This window comes from Heterodontus francisci, unplaced genomic scaffold (genome assembly GCF_036365525.1).
Source record: "Heterodontus francisci isolate sHetFra1 unplaced genomic scaffold, sHetFra1.hap1 HAP1_SCAFFOLD_74, whole genome shotgun sequence".
Lineage (NCBI taxonomy): Eukaryota > Metazoa > Chordata > Chondrichthyes > Heterodontiformes > Heterodontidae > Heterodontus > Heterodontus francisci.
This window is the reverse complement of record NW_027140442.1, coordinates 4,302,199-4,323,396: the sequence shown is the minus strand read 5'-3', so window position 1 is coordinate 4,323,396 and position 21,198 is coordinate 4,302,199.

The following is a 21,198-nucleotide window of genomic DNA, read 5'->3' as shown; positions in this document are numbered from 1 at the left end:
CTTGGTGTCAGTGTATGTCAAAATACTTGGTGAAAGTGCATGTATTTGTTACTTGGTGTCAGTGTATGTCTGTGTTACTTGGTGTAAGTGTCTGTCTTTATTACTTGGTGTAAGCGTATGCCTTTGTTACTTGGTGTCAGTGTATGTCTTTGTTACTTGGTGTGAGTGTGTGTCTGTGTTACTGGGGATCAGTATATGTCTTTGCGACTTGGTATCAGTGTATGACTTTGTGACTTGGTGTCAGTGATGTCTTTATTACTGTGTGTCAGTGTGTGTCTGTGTTACTTGGTATCTGTGTATGTCTTTGTTACTTGGTGTAAGAGTGTGTCTGTGTTCCTGGGTAACAGTGTATGTCTTTGTTACTTGGTGTCAGTGTATGGCTGTGTTATTTGGTGTAAGTGTGTGTCTTTGTTGCTTGGTGTAGTTTTATGTCGTTGTTACTTGGTGTCAGTGTTTGTCTGTGTTACTTGGTGTAAGTGTATGTCAAAATACTTGTTGTAAGTGTATGTCTTTGTTACTTGGTGTTATTGTCTGTCTTTGTTACTTGGTGTCAGTGTATGTCTGTGTCACTTGGTGTATGTGTGTGTCTTTGTTACTTGGTGTAAGTGTATGTCTTTGTTACTTGTTGTCAGCGTATGTCTTTGTTACTTGGTGTCAGTGTGTGCCTGTGTTACTGGGTATCAGTGTATGTCTTTGTTACTTGGTGTCAGTGTATGTCTGTGTTACTTGGTGTAAGTGTGTGTCTGTGTTACTGGGTATCAGTGTTTGTCTTTGTTACTTGGTGTGAGTGTGTGGCTGTGTTACTGGGTATCAGTGTATGTCTTTGTTACTTGGTGTCAGTGTATGTCAAAATACTTGGTGAATGTGCATGTATTTGTTACTTGGTCTCAGTGTATGTCTGTGTTACTTGGTGTAAGTGTCTGTCTTTGTTACTTTGTGTAAGCGTATGCCTTTGTTACTTGGTGTCAGTGTATGTCTTTATTACTGTGTGTCAGTGTGTGTCTGTGTTACTTGGTATCAGTGTATGTCTTTGTTACTGTGTGTCAGTGGTTCTCTGTGTTACGGGTTTTTAGTGTGTGTTTGTTTGTGTTACTGGGTGTCAGTGTGTGTCTGTGTTACTGGGTATCAGTGTATGACTTTGTTGCTGGGTGTCAGTGCGTGTCTGTGTTACTGGGTATCAGTGTATGTCTTTGTTACTTGGTGTAAGTGTATTTATTTGTTACTTGGTGTCAGTGTATGTCTTTGTACTTGGTGTAAGTGGATGTCTTTGTTACTTTGTGTCAGTGTATGTCAGTGTTACTTGGTATCAGTGTTTGTGTTTGTGACATGGTGTCAGTGTATGTCTTTGTTACTGGTTGTCAGTGTGTGTCTTTGTGACTTGGTGTCGGTGTATGTCTTTGTTACTTGGTGTCAGTGTGTGCCTCTGTTACTGGGTATCAGTGTATGTCTTTGTTACTTGGTGTCAGTGTATGTCTCTGTTACTTAGTGTAATTGTGTGTCTTTGTTACTGGGTATCAGTGTTTGTCTTTGTTACTTGGTGTCAGTGTATGTCTTTGTTACTTGGTGTCAGTGTATGTCAAAATGCTTGGTGTAAGTGTATGTCTTTGTTACTTGGTGTCAGTGTATGTCTGTGTTATTGGGTATCAGTGTATGTCTTTCCGACTTGGTATAAGTGTATGACTTTGTGACTTCGTGTCAGTCTATATCTTTTTTACTGGGTGTCAGTGTGTGTCTGTGTTACTTGGTGTCAGTGTATGTCTTTGTTACTGTGTATCAGTGGTTCTCTGTGTTACTGGGTGTCAGTGTGTGTTTGTTTGTGTTACTGGGTGCCAGTGTGTGTATGTGTTACTGGGTATCAGTGTATGACTTTGTTCCTGGGTGTCAGTGCATGTCTGTGTTACTGGGTATCAGTGTATGTCTTTGTACATGGTGTAAGTGGATGTCTTTGTTACTTTGTGTCAGTGTATGTCTGTGTTACTTGGTGTAAGTGTATGTCTTTGTTACTGGGTATCATTGTATGTCTGTGTTACTTGGTGCAAGTGTATGTCTTTGTTACTTGGTGTAATGTGTGTTTCTGTGTTACTGGGTATCAGTGTATGTCTTTGTTACTTTGTGTCAGTGTATGTCTTTTTGACTTGGTGTAAGTGCATCTATTTGTTACTTGGTGTCAGTGTATGTCTTTGTTACTTGGTGTAAGTGTATGTCCTTGTTACTTGGTGCAAGTATGTGTCTGTGTTACTGGGTATCAGTGTCTGTCTTTGTTACTTGGTGTCAGTGTATGTCTGTGTTACTGGGTAGCAGTGTATGTCTTTGTTACTTGGTGTAACTGTGTGTCTGTGTTACTGGGTATAAGTGTATGTCTTGGTTACTTGTTGTTAGTGTATGTCTTTGTTACTGGGTGTCAGTGCGTTTCTGTGTTACTGGGTATCAATGTCTGTCTTTGATACTGGGGATCAGTGTATGTCTTTGTTCCTTGGTGTGAGAGGATGTCTTTGTTACTTGGTGTCAGTGTATGTCTTTGTGACTTGGTTTCAGTGTGTGTCTGTGTTACTGGGTATCAGTGCATGTCTTAGTTACTTGGTGTCAGTGTATGTCTTTGTTACTTGGTGTCAGTGTGTGTCTTTGTTACTGGGTGACAGTGTATGTCTTTGTTACTGGGTGTCAGTATATGTTTTTGTGACTTGGTGTAAGTGTGTGTCTGTGTTACTGGGTATCAGTATCTGTCTTTGTTACTTGGTGTAAGTGTGTATCTGTGTTCCTGTGTATCAGTGTATGTCTTTGTTACTTGGTGTAAGTATGTGTCTGTGTTCCTGGGTATCAGTGTATGTCTTTGTTACTTGGTGTAAGTGTATGTCTTTGTTACTTGGTGTCAGTGTATGTCTGTGTTACTGGGTGGCAGTGTATGTCTTTGTTACTTGGTGTAACTGTGTGTCTGTGTCACTGGGTGTCAGTGTATGTCTTTGTTACTTGGTGTTAGTGTATGTCTTTGTTACTGGGTGTCAGTGCGTGTCTGTGTTACTGGGTATCAGTGTATGTCTTTGTCACTGGGTGTCAGTGCGTGTCTGTGTTACTGGGTATCAATGTATGTCTTTGTTACTGGGTATCAGTGAATGTCTTTGTTACTTGGTGTAAGTGGATGTCTTTGTTACTTCGTGTCAGTGTATGTCTGTGTTACTTGGTGTCAGTGTATGTCTTTGTGACTTGGTGTCAGTGTATGTCTTTGTTACTGGGTGTCAGTGTGTGTCTGCGTTACTGGGTATCAGTGTATGTCTTTGTCACTTGGTGTAAGTGTGTGTCTGTTTTACTGGGTATCAGTGTATGTCTTAGTTACTTGGTGTCAGTGTATGTCTTTGTTACTTGGTGTCAGTGTGTGTCTTTGATACTGGGAGTCAGTGTATGTCTTTGTTACTGGGTGTCAGTATAAGTCTTTGTGACTTGGAGTAAGTGTGTGTCTGTGTTACTGGGGATCTGTATCTGTCATTGTTACTTGGTGTAAGTGTGCTTCTGTGTTCATGGGTATCAGTGTATGTCTTTGTTACTTGTTGTAAGTGTGTGTCTGTGTTACTGGGTAGCAGTGTATGTCTTTGTTACTTGGTATAACTGTGTGTCTGTGTTACTGGGTATCAGTGTATGTCTTGGTTACTTGTTGTTAGTGTATGTCTTTGTTACTGGGTGTCAGTACGTGTCTGTGTTACTGGGTATCAGTGTATGTCTTTGTTACTGGGTGTCAGTGAGTTTCTGTGTTACTGGGTATCAATGTCTGTCTTTGATACTGGGGATCAGTGTATGTCTTTGTTCCTTGGTGTGAGAGGATGTCTTTGTTACTTGGTGTCAGTGTATGTCTTTGTGACTTGGTTTCAGTGTGTGTCTGTGTTACTGGGTATCAGTGCATGTCTTAGTTACTTGGTGTCAGTGTATGTCTTTGTTACTTGGTGTCAGTGTGTGTCTTTGTTACTGGGTGACAGTGTATGTCTTTGTTACTGGGTGTCAGTATTTGTCTTTGTGACTTGGTGTAAGTGTGTGTCTGTGTTACTGGGTATCAGTATCTGTCTTTGTTACTTGGTGTAAGTGTGTGTCTGTGTTCCTGTGTATCAGTGTATGTCTTTGTTACTTGGTGTAAGTATGTGTCTGTGTTCCTGGGTATCAGTGTATGTCTTTGTTACTTGGTGTAAGTGTATGTCTTTGTTACTTTGTGTCAGTGTATGTCTGTGTTACTGGGTGGCAGTGTATGTCTTTGTTACTTGGTGTAACTGTGTGTCTGTGTCACTGGGTGTCAGTGTATGTCTTTGTTACTTGGTGTTAGTGTATGTCTTTGTTACTGGGTGTCAGTGCGTGTCTGTGTTACTGGGTATCAGTGTATGTCTTTGTCACTGGGTGTCAGTGCGTGTCTGTGTTACTGGGTATCAATGTCTGTCTTTGTTACTGGGTATCAGTGAATGTCTTTGTTACTTGGTGTAAGTGGATGTCTTTGTTACTTAGTGTCAGTGTATGTCTGTGTTACTTGGTGTCAGTGTATGTCTTTGTGACTTGGTGTCAGTGTATGTCTTTGTTACTGGGTGTCAGTGTGTGTCTGCGTTACTGGGTATCAGTGTATGTCTTTGTCACTTGGTGTAAGTGTGTGTCTGTGTTACTTGGTATCAGTGTATGTCTTAGTTACTTGGTGTCAGTGTATGTCTTTGTTACTTGGTGTCAGTGTGTGTCTTTGATACTGGGTGTCAGTGTATGTCTTTGTTACTGGGTGTCAGTATAAGTCTTTGTGACTTGGAGTAAGTGTGTGTCTGTGTTACTGGGGATCAGTATCTGTCATTGTTACTTGGTGTAAGTGTGCTTCTGTGTTCATGGGTATCAGTGTATGTCTTTGTTACTTGTTGTAAGTGTGTGTCTGTGTTACTGGGTATCAGTGTATGTCTTTGTTACTTGGTGTAAGTGTGTGTCTGTGTTACTGGGTATCAGTGTATGTCTTTGTTACTTGGTGTTTGTGCATGTCTTTGTTACTGGGTGTCAGTGCATGTCCGTGTTACTGGGTATCAGTGTATGTCTTTGTTACTGGCTGTCAGTGCGTGTCTTTGTTACTGGGTATCAATGTATGTCTTTGTTACTGGGTATCAGTGTATGTCTTTGTTACTTGGTGTAAGTGGATGTCTTTGTTACTTGGTGTCAGTGTATGTCTGTGTTAGTTGGTGTCAGTGTATGTCTTTGTGACTTGGTGTCAGTGTGTTTCTTTGTTACTGGGTGTTAGTGTGTGTCTGTGTTACTGGGTATCAGTGTATGTCTTTGTCACTTGGTGTAAGTGTGTGTCTGTGTTACTGGGTATCAGTGTATGTCTTGGTTTTTTGGTGTCAGTGTATGTCTTTGTTACTTGGTGTCAGTCTGTGTCTTTGTTACTGGGTGTCAGTGTATGACTTTGTTACTGGGTGTCAGTATATGTCTTTGTGACTTGGAGTAAGTGTGTGTCTGTGTTCCTGGGTATCAGTGTATGTCTTTGTTACTTGGGGTAAGTGTGTGTCTGTGCTACTGGGTATCAGTGTAAGTCTTTGTTACTTGGTGTAAGTGTGTGTCTGTGTTACTGGGTATCAGTGTATGTCTTTGTTACTTGGTGTAAGTGTATGTCTTTGTTACTTAGTGTCAGTGTATGTCTTTGTGACTTGGTGTCAGTGTATGTCTTTGTTGCTGGGTGTCAGTGCGTGTATGTGTTACTGGGTATCAGTGTCTGTCCTTGTTACTTGGTGTAAGTGTGTGTCTGTGTTACTGGGTATCAGTGAATGTCTTTGTTACTTGGTGTCAGTGTATGTCTTTGTTACATGGTGTAAGTGTATGTCTTTGTTACTTTATGTCAGTGTATGTCTTTATTACTTAGTGCAAGTGTGTGTCTGTGTTACTGGGTATCAGTGTATGTCTTTGTTACTTGGTGCAAGAGTGTGTCTGCGTTACTAGGTATCAGTGTATGTCTTTGTTACTTGGTGTCCGGGTCTGTCTTTGTGACTTGGTGTCAGTGTATGTCTTTGTTACTGGGTGTCAGTGCGTCTCTGTGTTACTGGGTATCAGTGTATGTCATTGTTACTGGGTGTCAGTGCGTGTCTGTGTTACTGGGTATCAAGGTATGTCTTTGTTACTGGGTGTCAGTGTATGTCTGTGTGAGTTGGTGTAAGTGTGTCTGTGTTCCTGGGTATCAGTGTATGTCTTTGTTACTTGGTGTAAGTGTATGTCTTTGTTACTTGGTGTCAGTGTATGTCTGTGTAACTGGGTAGCAGTGTATGTCTTTGTTACTTGGTGTAACTGTGTGTCTGTGTTACTGGGTGTCAGTGTGTGTTTATTTGTGTTACTGGGTGCCAGTGAGTGTATGTGTTACTGGGTATCAGTGTATGACTTTGTTCCTGGGTGTCAGTGCATGTCTGTGATACTCGGTATCAGTGTATGTCTTTGTACATGGTGTAAGTGGATGTCTTTGTTACTTTGTGTCAGTGTATGTCTGTGTTACTTGGTGTAAGTGTATGTCTTTGTTACTGGGTATCATTGTATGTCTGTGTTACTTGGTGCAAGTGTATGTCTTTGTTACTTGGTGTAATGTGTGTTTCTGTGTTACTGGGTATCAGTGTATGTCTTTGTTACTTGGTGTCAGTGTATGTCTTTGTGACTTGGTGTCAGTGTATGTCTTTGTTACTTGGTGTAAGTGTGTGTCTGTGTTCTTGGGTATCACTGAATGTCTTTGTTACTTGTTTTAAGTGTGTGTCTGTGTCACTGGATATCAGGGTATGTCTTTGTTACTGGGTGTCAGTGTATGTCTTTGTTACTTGGTTTCAGTGTATGTCTGTGTTACTTGGTATCAGTATCTGCTTTTGTGACTTGGTGTACGTGTGTGTCTGTGTTACTTGGAATCAGTGGATGTCTTTGCTACTTGGTGTCAGTGTCTGTCTTTGTGACTTGGTGTAAGTGCATGTCTTTGTTACTTGGTGTAAGTGTATGTCTTTGTTACTTGGTGTAAGTGTGTGTCTTTGTTAATTGGTGTAAGTGTTTGTCTTTGTTACTGGGTATCAGTGTATGTCCTTGTTACTTGGTGCAAGTGTGTGTCTGTGTTACTGGGTTTCAGTGTCTGTCTTTGTTACTTGGTGTATGTGTGTGTCTGTGTCGCTGGGTATCAGTGTATGTCTTTGTTACTTGGTGTCAGTGTGTGTCTGTGTTACTTCGTGTAAGTGTGTGTCTTTGTTACTTGGTGTAAGAGTATGTCTTGTTACTTGGTGTCAGTGTATGTCTGTGTTACTGGGTATCAGTGTATGTCTTGGTTACTTGGTGTTAGTGTATGTCTTTGTTACTGGGTGTCAGTGCGTGTCTGTGTTACTGGGTATCAGTGTATGTCTTTGTTACTGGGTGTCAGTGCATTTCTGTGTTACTGGGTATCAATGTCTGTCTTTGATACTGGGGATCAGTCTATGTCTTTGTTACTTGGTGTAAGAGGATGTCTTTGTTACTTGGTGTCAGTGTATGTCTTTGTGACTTGGTTTCAGTGTATGTCTTTGTTGCTGGGTGTCAGTGTGTGTCTGTGTTCCTGGGTATCAGTGTATGTCTTTGTGACTTGGTGTAAGTGTGTGTCTGTGTTACTGGGTATCAGTGCATGTCTTAGTTACTTGGTGTAAGTGTATGGCTGTGTTATTTGGTGTAAGTGTGTGTCTTTGTTGCTTGGTGTAGTTTTATGTCTTTGTTACTTGGTGTCAGTGTTTGTCTGTGTTACTTGGTGTAAGTGTATGTCAAAATACTTGTTGTAAGTGTATGTCTTTGTTACTTGGTGTTATTGTCTGTCTTTGTTACTTGGTGTCAGTGTATGTCTGCGTCACTTGGTGTAAGTGTATGTCAAAATACTTGTTGTAAGTTTATGTCTTTGTTACTTGGTGTTATTGTCTGTCTTTGTTACTTGGTGTCAGTGTATGTCTGTGTCACTTGGTGTATGTGTGTGTCTTTGTTACTTGGTGTAAGTGTATGTCTTTGTTACTTGTTGTCAGCGTATGTCTTTGTTACTTGGTGTCAGTGTGTGCCTGTGTTACTGGGTATCAGTGTATGTCTTTGTTACTTGGTGTCAGTGTATGTCTGTGTTACTTGGTGTAAGTGTGTGTCTGTGTTACTGGGGATCAGTATATGTCTTTGCGACTTGGTATCAGTGTATGTCTTTGTGACTTGGTGTCAGTGATGTCTTTATTACTGTGTGTCAGTGTGTGTCTGTGTTACTTGGTATCAGTGTATGTCTTTGTTACTTGGTGTAAGAGTGTGTCTGTGTTCCTGGGTAACAGTGTTTGTCTTTGTTACTTGGTGTCAGTGTATGGCTGTGTTATTTGGTGTAAGTGTGTGTCGTTGTTGCTTGGTGTAGTTTTATGTCTTTGTTACTTGGTGTCAGTGTTTGTCTGTGTTACTTGGTGTAAGTGTATGTCAAAATACTTGTTGTAAGTGTATGTCTTTGTTACTTGGTGTTATTGTCTGTCTTTGTTACTTGGTGTCAGTGTATGTCTGTGTCACTTGGTGTATGTGTGTGTCTTTGTTACTTGGTGTAAGTGTATGTCTTTGTTACTTGTTGTCAGCGTATGTCTTTGTTACTTGGTGTCAGTGTGTGCCTGTGTTACTGGGGATCAGTGTATGTCTTTGTTACTTGGTGTCAGTGTATGTCTGTGTTACTTGGTGTAAGTGTGTGTCTGTGTTACTGGGTATCAGTGTTTGTCTTTGTTACTTGGTGTGAGTGTGTGGCTGTGTTACTTGGTATCAGAGTATGTCTTTGTTACTTGGAGTCATTGTATGTCAAAATACTTGGTGAATGTGCATGTATTTGTTACTTGGTGTCAGTGTATGTCTGTGTTACTTGGTGTAAGTGTCTGTCTTTGTTACTTGGTGTAAGCGTATGCCTTTGTTACTTGGTGTCAGTGTATGTCTTTATTACTGTGTGTCAGTGTGTGTCTGTGTTACTTGGTATCAGTGTATGTCTTTGTTACTGTGTATCAGTGGTTCTCTGTGATACGGGTTTTTAGTGTGTGTTTGTTTGTGTTACTGGGTGTCAGTGTGTGTCTGTGTTACTGGGTATCAGTGTATGACTTTGTTGCTGGGTGTCAGTGCGTGTCTGTGTTACTGGGTATCAGTGTATGTCTTTGTTACTTGGTGTAAGTGTATTTATTTGTTACTTGGTGTCAGTGTATGTCTTTGTACTTGGTGTAAGTGGATGTCTTTGTTACTTTGTGTCAGTGTATGTCTGTGTTACTTGGTATCAGTGTTTGTGTTTGTGACATGGTGTCAGTGTACGTCTTTGTTACTGGTTGTCAGTGTGTGTCTTTGTGACTTGGTGTCGGTGTATGTCTTTGTTACTTGGTGTAAGTGTGTGCCTCTGTTACTGGGTATCAGTGTATGTCTTTGTTACTTGGTGTCAGTGTATGTCTCTGTTACTTCGTGTAATTGTGTGTCTGTGTTACTGGGTATCAGTGTTTGTCTTTGTTACTTGGTGTCAGTGTATGTCTTTGTTACTTGGTGTCAGTGTATGTCAAAATGCTTGGTGTAAGTGTATGTCTTTGTTACTTGGTGTCAGTTTATGTCTGTGTTATTGGGTATCAGTGTATGTCTTTCCGACTTGGTATTAGTGTATGACTTTGTGACTTCGTGTCAGTCTATATCTTTTTTACTGGGTGTCAGTGTGTGTCTGTGTTACTTGGTGTCAGTGTATGTCTTTGTTACTGTGTATCAGTGGTTCTCTGTGTTACTGGGTGACAGTGTGTGTTTGTTTGTGTTACTGGGTGCCAGTGTGTGTATGTGTTACTGGGTATCAGTGTATGACTTTGTTCCTGGGTGTCAGTGCATGTCTGTGTTACTGGGTATCAGTGTATGTCTTTGTACATGGTGTAAGTGGATGTCTTTGTTACTTTGTGTCAGTGTATGTCTGTGTTACTTGGTGTAAGTGTATGTCTTTGTTACTGGGTATCATTGTATGTCTGTGTTACTTGGTGCAAGTGTATGTCTTTGTTACTTGGTGTAATGTGTGTTTCTGTGTTACTGGGTATCAGTGTATGTCTTTGTTACTTGGTGTCAGTGTATGTCTTTGTTACTTGGTGTAAGTGTATGTCCTTGTTACTTGGTGCATGTATGTGTCTGTGTTACTGGGTATCAGTGTCTGTCTTTGTTACTTGGTGTCAGTGTATGTCTGTGTTACTGGGTAGCAGTGTATGTCTTTGTTACTTGGTGTAACTGTGTGTCTGTGTTACTGGGTATCAGTGTATGTCTTGGTTACTTGTTGTTAGTGTATGTCTTTGTTACTGGGTGTCAGTGCGTGTCTGTGTTACTGGGTATCAGTGTATGTCTTTGTTACTGGGTGTCAGTGCGTTTCTGTGTTACTGGGTATCAATGTCTGTCTTTGATACTGGGGATCAGTGTATGTCTTTGTTCCTTGGTGTAAGAGGATGTCTTTGTTACTTGGTGTCAGTGTATGTATTTGTGACTTGGTTTCAGTGTGTGTCTGTGTTACTGGGTATCAGTGCATGTCTTAGTTACTTGGTGTCAGTGTATGTCTTTGTTACTTGGTGTCAGTGTGTGTCTTTGTTACTGGGTGACAGTGTATGTCTTTGTTACTGGGTGTCAGTATATGTCTTTGTGACTTGGTGTAAGTGTGTGTCTGTGTTACTGGGTAACAGTATCTGTCTTTGTTACTTGGTGTAAGTGTGTGTCTGTGATCCTGTGTATCAGTGTATGTCTTTGCTACTTGGTGTAAGTGTGTGTCTGTGTTCCTGGGTATCAGTGTATGTCTTTGTTACTTGGTGTAAGTGTATGTCTTTGTTACTTGGTGTCAGTGTATGTCTGTGTTACTGGGTGGCAGTGTATGTCTTTGTTACTTGGTGTAACTGTGTGTCTGTGTCACTGGGTGTCAGTGTATGTCTTTGTTACTTGGTGTTAGTGTATGTCTTTGTTACTGGGTGTCAGTGCGTGTCTGTGTTACTGGGTATCAGTGTATGTCTTTGTCACTGGGTGTCAGTGCGTGTCTGTGTTACTGGGTATCAATGTATGTCTTTGTTACTGGGTATCAGTGCATGTCTTTGTTACTTGGTGTAAGTGGATGTCTTTGTTACTTAGTGTCAGTGTATGTCTGTGTTACCTGGTGTCAGTGTATGTCTTTGTGACTTGGTGTCAGTGTATTTCTTTGTTACTGGGTGTCAGTGTGTGTCTGCGTTACTGGGTATCAGTGTATGTCTTTGTCACTTGGTGTAAGTGTGTGTCTGTGTTACTGGGTATCAGTGTATGTCTTAGTTACTTGGTGTCAGTGTATGTCTTTGTTACTTGGTGTCAGTGTGTGTCTTTGATACTGGGTGTCAGTGTATGTCTTTGTTACTGGGTGTCAGTATAAGTCTTTGTGACTTGGAGTAAGTGAGTGTCTGTGTTACTGGGGATCAGTATCTGTCATTGTTACTTGGTGTAAGTGTGCTTCTGTGTTCATGGGTATCAGTGTATGTCTTTGTTACTTGTTGTAAGTGTGTGTCTGTGTTACTGGGTATCAGTGTATGTCTTTGTTACTTGGTGTAAGTGTGTGTCTGTGTTACTGGGTATCAGTGTATGTCTTTGTTACTTGGTGTTTGTGCATGTCTTTGTTACTGGGTGTCAGTGCATGTCCGTGTTACTGGGTATCAGTGTATGTCTTTGTTACTGGCTGTCAGTGCATGTCTTTGTTACTGGGTATCAATGTATGTCTTTGTTACTGGGTATCAGTGTATGTCTTTGTTACTTGGTGGAAGTGGATGTCTTTGTTACTTGGTGTCAGTGTATGTCTGTGTTAGTTGGTGTCAGTGTATGTCTTTGTGACTTGGTGTCAGTGTGTGTCTTTGCTACTGGGTGTTAGTGTGTGTCTGTGTTACTGGGTATCAGTGTATGTCTTTGTCACTTGGTGTAAGTGTGTGTCTGTGTTACTGGGTATCAGTGTATGTCTTGGTTTTTTGGTGTCAGTGTATGTCTTTGTTACTTGGTGTCAGTCTGTGTCTTTGTTACTGGGTGTCAGTGTATGACTTTGTTACTGGGTGTCAGTGTACGTCTTTGTGACTTGGTGTAAGTGTGTGTCTGTGTTACTGGGTATCAGTATCTGTCTTTGTTACTTGGTGTAAGTGTTTGTCTGTGTTCCTGGGTATCAGTGTATGTCTTTGTTACTTGGTGTAAGTGTGTGTCTGTGTTACTGGGTATCAGTGTAAGTCTTTGTTACTTGGTGTAAGTGTGTGTCTGTGTTACTGGGTATCAGTGTATGTCTTTGTTACTTGGTGTAAGTGTATGTCTTTGTTACTTGGTGTCAGTGTATGTCTTTGTGACTTGGTGTCAGTGTATGTCTTTGTTGCTGGGTGTCAGTGCGTGTATGTGTTACTGGGTATCAGTGTCTGTCCTTGTTACTTGGTGTAAGTGTGTGTCTGTGTTACTGGGTATCAGTGAATGTCTTTGTTACTTGGTGTCAGTGTATGTCTTTGTTACATGGTCTAAGTGTATGTCTTTGTTACTTTATGTCAGTGTATGTCTTTATTACTTAGTGCAAGTGTGTGTTTGTGTTACTGGGTATCAGTGTATGTCTTTGTTACTTGTTGCAAGAGTGTGTCTGCGTTACTAGGTATCAGTGTATGTCTTTGTTACTTGGTGTCAGTGTCTGTCTTTGTGACTTGGTGTCAGTGCGTCTCTGTGTTACTGGGTATCAGTGTATGTCATTGTTACTGGGTGTCAGTGCGTGTCTGTGTTACTGGGTATCAAGGTATGTCTTTGTTACTGGGTGTCAGTGTATGTCTGTGAGAGTTGGTGTAAGTGTGTCTGTGTTCCTGGGTATCAGTGTATGTCTTTGTTACTTGGTGTAAGTGTATGTCTTTGTTACTTGGTGTCAGTGTATCTCTGTGTTGCTGGGTAGCAGTGTATGTCTTTGTTACTTGATGTAACTGTGTGTCTGTGTTACTGGGTGTCAGTGTGTGTTTATTTGTGTTACTGGGTGCCAGTGAGTGTATGTGTTACTGGGTATCAGTGTATGACTTTGTTCCTGGGTGTCAGTGCATGTCAGTGATACTGGGTATCAGTGTATGTCTTTGTACATGGTGTAAGTGGATGTCTTTGTTACTTGGTGTAAGTGTATGTCTTTGTTACTGGGTATCATTGTATGTCTGTGTTACTTGGTGCAAGCGTATGTCTTTGTTACTTGGTGTAATGTGTGTTTCTGTGTTACTGGGTATCAGTGTATGTCTTTGTTACTTGGTGTCAGTGTATGTCTTTGTGACTTGGTGTCAGTGTATGTCTTTGTTACTTGGTGTAAGTGTGTGTCTGTGTTCTTGGGTATCACTGAATGTCTTTGTTACTTGTTTTAAGTGTGTGTCTGTGTCACTGGATATCAGGGTATGTCTTTGTTACTAGGTGTCAGTGTATGTCTTTGTTACTTGGTTTCAGTGTATGTCTGTGTTACTTGGTATCAGTATCTGCCTTTGTGACTTGGTGTACGTGTGTGTCTGTGTTACTGGGAATCAGTGGATGTCTTTGCTACTTGGTGTCAGTGTCTGTCTTTGTGACTTGGTGTAAGTGCATGTCTTTGTTACTTGGTGTAAGTGTATGTCTTTGTTACTTGGTGTAAGTGTGTGTCTTTGTTAATTGGTGTAAGTGTTTGTCTTTGTTACTGGGTATCAGTGTATGTCCTTGTTACTTGGTGCAAGTGTGTGTCTGTGTTACTGGGTATCAGTGTCTGTCTTTGTTACTTGGTGTATGTGTGTGTCTGTGTCGCTGGGTATCAGTGTATGTCTTTGTTACTTGGTGTCAGTGTGTGTCTGTGTTACTTCGTGTAAGTGTGTGTCTTTGTTACTTGGTGTAAGAGTATGTCTTTGTTACTTGGTGTCAGTGTATGTCTGTGTTACTGGGTAGCAGTGTATGTCTTTGTTACTTGGTGTAACTGTGGGTCTGTTTTACTGGGCATCAGTGTATGTCTTGGTTACTTGGTGTTAGTGTATGTCTTTGTTACTGGGTGTCAGTGCGTGTCTGTGTTACTGGGTATCAGTGTATGTCTTTGTTACTGGGTGTCAGTGCGTTTCTGTGTTACTGGGTATCAATGTCTGTCTTTGATACTGGGGATCAGTCTATGTCTTTGTTACTTGGTGTAAGAGGATGTCTTTGTTACTTGGTGTCAGTGTATGTCTTTGTGACTTGGTTTCAGTGTATGTCTTTGTTGCTGGGTGTCAGTGTGTGTCTGTGTTCCTGGGTATCAGTGTATGTCTTTGTGACTTGGTGTAAGTGTGTGTCTGTGTTACTGGGTATCAGTGCATGTCTTAGTTACTTGGTGTCAGTGTATGTCTTTGTTACTTGGTGTCAGTGTGTGTCTTTGTTACTGGGTGACAGTGTATGTCTTTGTTACTGGGTGTCAGTATATGTCTTTGTGACTTGGTGTAAGTGTGTGTCTGTGTTACTGGGTATCAGTATCTGTCTTTGTTACTTGGTGTAAGTGTGTGTCTGTGTTCCTGTGTATCAGTGTATGTCTTTGTTACTTGGTGTAAGTGTGTGTCTGTGTTCCTGGGTATCAGTGTATGTCTTTGTTACTTGGTGTAATTGTATGTCTTTGTTACTTGGTGTCAGTGTATGTCTGTGTTACTGGGTAGCAGTGTATGTCTTTGTTACTTGGTGTAACTGTGTGTCTGTGTTACTGGGTGTCAGTGTATGTCTTTGTTACTTGGTGTTAGTGTATGTCTTTGTTACTGGGTGTCAGTGCGTGTCTGTGTTACTGGGTATCAGTGTATGTCTTTGTTACTGGGTGTCAGTGCGTGTCTGTGTTACTGGGTATCAGTGCATGTCTTTGTTACTTGGTGTAAGTGGATGTCTTTGTTACTTATTGTCAGTGTATGTCTGTGTTTCTTGGTGTCAGTGTATGTCTTTGTGACTTGGTGTCAGTGTATGTCTTTGTTACTGGGTGTCAGTGTGTGTCTGCGTTACGGGGTATCAGTGTATGTCTTTGTGACTTGGTGTCAGTGTATGTCTTTGTTACTTGGTGTAAGTGTGTGTCTGTGTTCTTGGGTATCACTGAATGTCTTTGTTACTTGTTTTAAGTGTGTGTCTGTGTCACTGGATATCAGGGTATGTCTTTGTTACTAGGTGTCAGTGTATGTCTTTGTTACTTGGTTTCAGTGTATGTCTGTGTTACTTGGTATCAGTATCTGCCTTTGTGACTTGGTGTACGTGTGTGTCTGTGTTACTGGGTATCAGTGCATGTCTTTGTTACTTGGTGTAAGTGGATGTCTTTGTTACTTATTGTCAGTGTATGTCTGTGTTTCTTGGTGTCAGTGTATGTCTTTGTGACTTGGTGTCAGTGTATGTCTTTGTTACTGGGTGTCAGTGTGTGTCTGCGTTACTGGGTATCAGTGTATGTCTTAGTTACTTGGTGTCAGTGTATGTCTTTGTTACTTGGTGTCAGTGTGTGTCTTTGTTACTGGGTGTCAGTGTATGTCTTTGTTACTGGGTGTCAGTATAAGTCTTTGTGACTTGGAGGAAGTGTGTGTCTGTGTTACTGGGTATCAGTATCTGTCATTGTTACTTGGTGTAAGTGTGCGTCTGTGTTCATGGGTATCAGTGTATGTCTTTGTTACTTGTTGTAAGTGTGTGTCTGTGTTACTGGGTATCAGTGTATGTCTTTGTTACTTGGTGTAAGTGTGTGTCTGTGTTACTGGGTATCAGTGTATGTCTTTGTTACTTGGTTTCAGTGTATGTCTTTGTTGCTGGGTGTCAGTGTGTGTCTGTGTTCCTGGGTATCAGTGTATGTCTTTGTGACTTGGTGCAAGTGTGTGTCTGTGTTACTGGGTATCAGTGCATGTCTTAGTTACTTGGTGTCAGTGTATGTCTTTGTTACATGGTGTCAGTGTGTGTCTTTGTTACTGGGTGACAGTGTATGTCTTTGTTACTGGGTGTCAGTATATGTCTTTGTGACTTGGTGTAAGTGTGTGTCTGTGTTACTGGGTATCAGTATCTGTCTTTGTTACTTGGTGTAAGTGTGTGTCTGTGTTCCTGTGTATCAGTGTATGTCTTTGTTACTTGGTGTAAATGTGTGTCTGTGTTCCTGGGTATCAGTGTATGTCTTTGTTGCTTGGTGTAAGTGTATGTCTTTGTTACTTGGTGTCAGTGTATGTCTGTGTTACTGGGTAGCAGTGTATGTCTTTGTTACTTGGTGTAACTGTGTGTCTGTGTTACTGGGTGTCAGGGTATGTCTTTGTTACTTGGTGTTAGTGTATGTCTTTGTTACTGGGTGTCAGTGCGTGTCTGTGTTACTGGGTATCAGTGTATGTCTTTGTTACTGGGTGTCAGTGCGTGTCTGTGTTACTGGGTATCAATGTATGTCTTTGTTAGTGGGTATCAGTGCATGTCTTTGTTACTTGGTGTAAGTGGATGTCTTTGTCACTTAGTGTCAGTGTATGTCTGTGTTACTTGGTGTCAGTGTATGTCTTTGTGACTTGGTGTCAGTGTATGTCTTTGTTAATGGGTGTCAGTGTGTGTCTGCGTTACTGGGTATCAGTGTATGTCTTTGTCACTTGGTGTAAGTGTGTGTCTGTGTTACTGGGTATCAGTGTATGTCTTAGTTACTTGGTGTCAGTGTATGTCTTTGTTACTTGGTGTCAGTGTGTGTCTTTGTTACTGGGTGTCAGTGTATGTCTTTGTTACTGGGTGTCAGTATAAGTCTTTGTGACTTGGAGTAAGTGTGTGTCTGTGTTACTGGGTATCAGTATCTGTCATTGTTACTTGGTGTAAGTGTGCGTCTGTGTTCATGGGTATCAGTGTATGTCTTTGTTACTTGTTGTAAGTGTGTGTCTGTGTTACTGGGTATCAGTGTATGTCTTTGTTACTTGGTGTAAGTGTGTGTCTGTGTTACTGGGTATCAGTGTATGTCTTTGTTACTTGGTGTAAGTGCATGTCTTTGTAACATTGTGTCAGTGTATGTCTTTGTTACTTGGTGTCAGTGTATGTCTTTGTGACTTGGTGTCAGTGTATGTCTGTGTTACTTGGTGTCAGTGTATGTCTTTGTGACTTGGTGTCAGTGTATGTCTTTGTTACTGGGTGTCAGTGTGTGTCTGCGTTACTGGGTATCAGTGTATGTCTTTGTCACTTGGTGTAAGTGTGTGTCTGTGTTACTGGGTATCAGTGTATGTCTTAGTTACTTGGTGTCAGTGTATGTCTTTGTTACTTGGTGTCAGTGTGTGTCTTTGTTACTGGGTGTCAGTGTATGTCTTTGTTACTGGGTGTCAGTATAAGTCTTTGTGACTTGGAGTAAGTGTGTGTCTGTGTTACTGGGTATCAGTATCTGTCATTGTTACTTGGTGTAAGTGTGCGTCTGTGTTCATGGGTATCAGTGTATTTCTTTGTTACTTGTTGTAAGTGTGTGTCTGTGTTACTGGGTATCAGTGTATGTCTTTGTTACTTGGTGTAAGTGTGTGTCTGTGTTACTGGGTATCAGTGTATGTCTTTGTCACTTGGTGTAAGTGTGTGTCTGTGTTACTGGGTATCAGTGCATGTCTTAGTTACTTGGTGTCAGTGTTTGTCTTTGTTACTTGGTGTCAGTGTGTGTCTTTGTTACTGGGTGACAGTGTATGTCTTTGTTACATTGTGTCAGTGTATGTCTTTGTTACTTGGTGTAAGTGTGTGTCTGTGTTACTGGGTATCAGGGTATGTCTTTGTTACTAGGTGTCAGTGTATGTCTTTGTTACTTGGTGTCAGTGTATGTCTGTGTTACTTGGTATCAGTATCTGCCTTTGTGACTTGGTGTACGTGTGTGTCTGTGTTACTGGGAATCAGTGGATGTCTTTGCTTCTTGGTGTCAGTGTATGTCTTTGTGACTTGGTGTAAGTGCATGTCTTTGTTACTTGGTGTAAGTGTGTGTCTTTGTTAATTGGTGTAAGTGTTTGTCTTTGTTACTGGGTATCAGTGTATGTCCTTGTTACTTGGTGCAAGTGTGTGTCTGTGTTACTGGGTATCAGTGTCTGTCTTTGTTACTTGGTGTATGTGTGTGTCTGTGTCGCTGGGTATCAGTGTATGTCTTTGTTACTTGGTGTCAGTGTGTGTCTGTGTTACTTCGTGTAAGTGTGTGTCTTTGTTACTTGGTGTAAGAGTATGTCTTTGTTACTTGGTGTCAGTGTATGTCTGTGTTACTGGGTAGCAGTGTATGTCTTTGTTACTTGGTGTAACTGTGTGTCTGTGTTACTGGGTATCAGTGTATGTCTTGGTTACTTGGTGTTAGTGTATGTCTTTGTTACTGGGTGTCAGTGCGTGTCTGTGTTACTGGGTATCAGTGTATGTCTTTGTTACTGGGTGTCAGTGCATTTCTGTGTTACTGGGTATCAATGTCTGTCTTTGATACTGGGGATCAGTCTATGTCTTTGTTACTTGGTGTAAGAGGATGTCTTTGTTACTTGGTGTCAGTGTATGTCTTTGTGACTTGGTTTCAGTGTATGTCTTTGTTGCTGGGTGTCAGTGTGTGTCTGTGTTCCTGGGTATCAGTGTATGTCTTTGTGACTTGGTGTAAGTGTGTGTCTGTGTTACTGGGTATCAGTGTATGTCTTAGTTACTTGGTGTCAGTGTATGTCTTTGTCACTTGGTGTCAGTGTGTGTCTTTGTTACTGGGTGTCAGTATATGTCTTTGTTACTGGGTGTCAGTATAAGTCTTTGTGACTTGGAGTAAGTGTGTGTCTGTGTTACTGGGTATCAGTATCTGTCATTGTTACTTGGTGTAAGTGTGCGTCTGTGTTCATGGGTATCAGTGTATGTCTTTGTTACTTGTTCTAAGTGTGTGTCTGTGTTACTGGGTATCAGTGTATGTCTTTGTTACTTGGTGTAAGTGTGTGTCTGTGTTACTGGGTATCAGTGTATGTCTTTGTTACTTGGTGTAAGTGTATGTCTTTGTAACATTGTGTCAGTGTATGTCTTTGTTACTTGGTGTCAGTGTATGTCTTTGTGACTTGGTGTCAGTGTATGTCTGTGTTACTTGGTGTCAGTGTATGTCTTTGTGACTTGGTGTCAGTGTATGTCTTTGTTACTGGGTGTCAGTGTGTGTCTGCGTTACTGGGTATCAGTGTATGTCTTTGTCACTTGGTGTAAGTGTGTGTCTGTGTTACTGGGTATCAGTGTATGTCTTAGTTACTTGGTGTCAGTGTATGTCTTTGTTACTTGGTGTCAGTGTGTGTCTTTGTTACTGGGTGTCAGTGTATGTCTTTGTTACTGGGTGTCAGTATCAGTCTTTGTGACTTGGAGTAAGTGTGTGTCTGTGTTACTGGGTATCAGTATCTGTCATTGTTACTTGGTGTAAGTGTGCGTCTGTGTTCATGGGTATCAGTGTATTTCTTTGTTACTTGTTGTAAGTGTGTGTCTGTGTTACTGGGTATCAGTGTATGTCTTTGTTACTTGGTGTAAGTGTGTGTCTGTGTTACTGGGTATCAGTGTATGTCTTTGTCACTTGGTGTAAGTGTGTGTCTGTGTTACTGGGTATCAGTGCATGTCTTAGTGACTTGGTGTCAGTGTTTGTCTTTGTTACTTGGTGTCAGTGTGTGTCTTTGTTACTGGGAGACAGTGTATGTCTTTGTTACATTGTGCCAGTGTATGTCTTTGTTACTTGGTGTAAGTGTGTGTCTGTGTTACTGGGTATCAGGGTATGTCTTTGTTACTAGGTGTCAGTGTATGTCTTTGTTACTTGGTGTCAGTGTATGTCTGTGTTACTTGGTATCAGTATCTGCCTTTGTGACTTGGTGTACGTGTGTGTCTGTGTTACTGGGAATCAGTGGATGTCTTTGCTTCTTGGTGTCAGTGTATGTCTTTGTGACTTGGTGTAAGTGCATGTCTTTGTTACTTGGTGTAAGTGTATGTCTTTGTTACTTGGTGTAAGTGTGTGTCTTTGTTAATTGGTGTAGGTGTTTGTCTTTGTTACTGGGTATCAGTGTATGTCCTTGTTACTTGGTGCAAGTGTGTGTCTGTGTTACTGGGTATCAGTGTCTGTCTTTGTTACTTGGTGTATGTGTGTGTCTGTGTCGCTGGGTATCAGTGTATGTCTTTGTTACTTGGTGTCAGTGTGTGTCTGTGTTACTTCGTGTAAGTGTGTGTCTTTGTTACTTGGTGTAAGAGTATGTCTTTGTTACTTGGTGTCAGTGTATGTCTGTGTTACTGGGTAGCAGTGTATGTCTTTGTTACTTGGTGTAACTGTGTGTCTGTGTTACTGGGTATCAGTGTATGTCTTGGTTACTTGGTGTTAGTGTATGTCTTTGTTACTGGGTGTCAGTGCGTGTCTGTGTTACTGGGTATCAGTGTATGTCTTTGTTACTGGGTGTCAGTGCGTTTCTGTGTTACTGGGTATCAATGTCTGTCTTTGATACTGGGGATCAGTCTATGTCTTTGTTACTTGGTGTAAGAGGATGTCTTTGTTACTTGGTGTCAGTGTATGTCTTTGTGACTTGGTTTCAGTGTATGTCTTTGTTGCTGGGTGTCAGTGTGTGTCTGTGTTCCTGGGTATCAGTGTATGTCTTTGTGACTTGGTGTAAGTGTGTGTCTGTGTTACTGGGTATCAGTGCATGTCTTAGTTACTTGGTGTCAGTGTATGTCTTTGTTACTTGGTGTCAGTGTGTGTCTTTCTTACTGGGTGACAGTGTACGTCTTTGTTACTGGGTGTCAGTATATGTCTTTGTGACTTGGTGTAAGTGTGTGTCTGTGTTACTGGGTATCAGTATCTGTCTTTGTTACTTGGTGTAAGTGTGTGTCTGTGTTCCTGTGTATCAGTGTATGTCTTTGTTACTTGGTGTAAGTGTATGTCTTTGTTACTTGGTGTCAGTGTATGTCTGTGTTACTGGGTAGCAGTGTATGTCTTTGTTACTTGGTGTAACTGTGTGTCTGTGTTACTGGGTGTCAGTGTATGTCTTTGTTACTTGGTGTTAGTGTATGTCTTTGTTACTGGGTGTCAGTGCGTGTCTGTGTTACTGGCTATCAATGTATGTCTTTGTTACTGGGTATCAGTGCATGTCTTTGTTACTTGGTGTAAGTGGATGTCTTTGTTACTTATTGTCAGTGTATGTCTGTGTTTCTTGGTGTCAGTGTATGTCTTTGTGACTTGGTGTCAGTGTATGTCTTTGTTACTGGGTGTCAGTGTGTGTCTGCGTTACTGGGTATCAGTGTGTGTCTTTGTCACTTGGTGTAAGTGTGTGTCTGTGTTACTGGGTATCAGTGTATGTCTTAGTTACT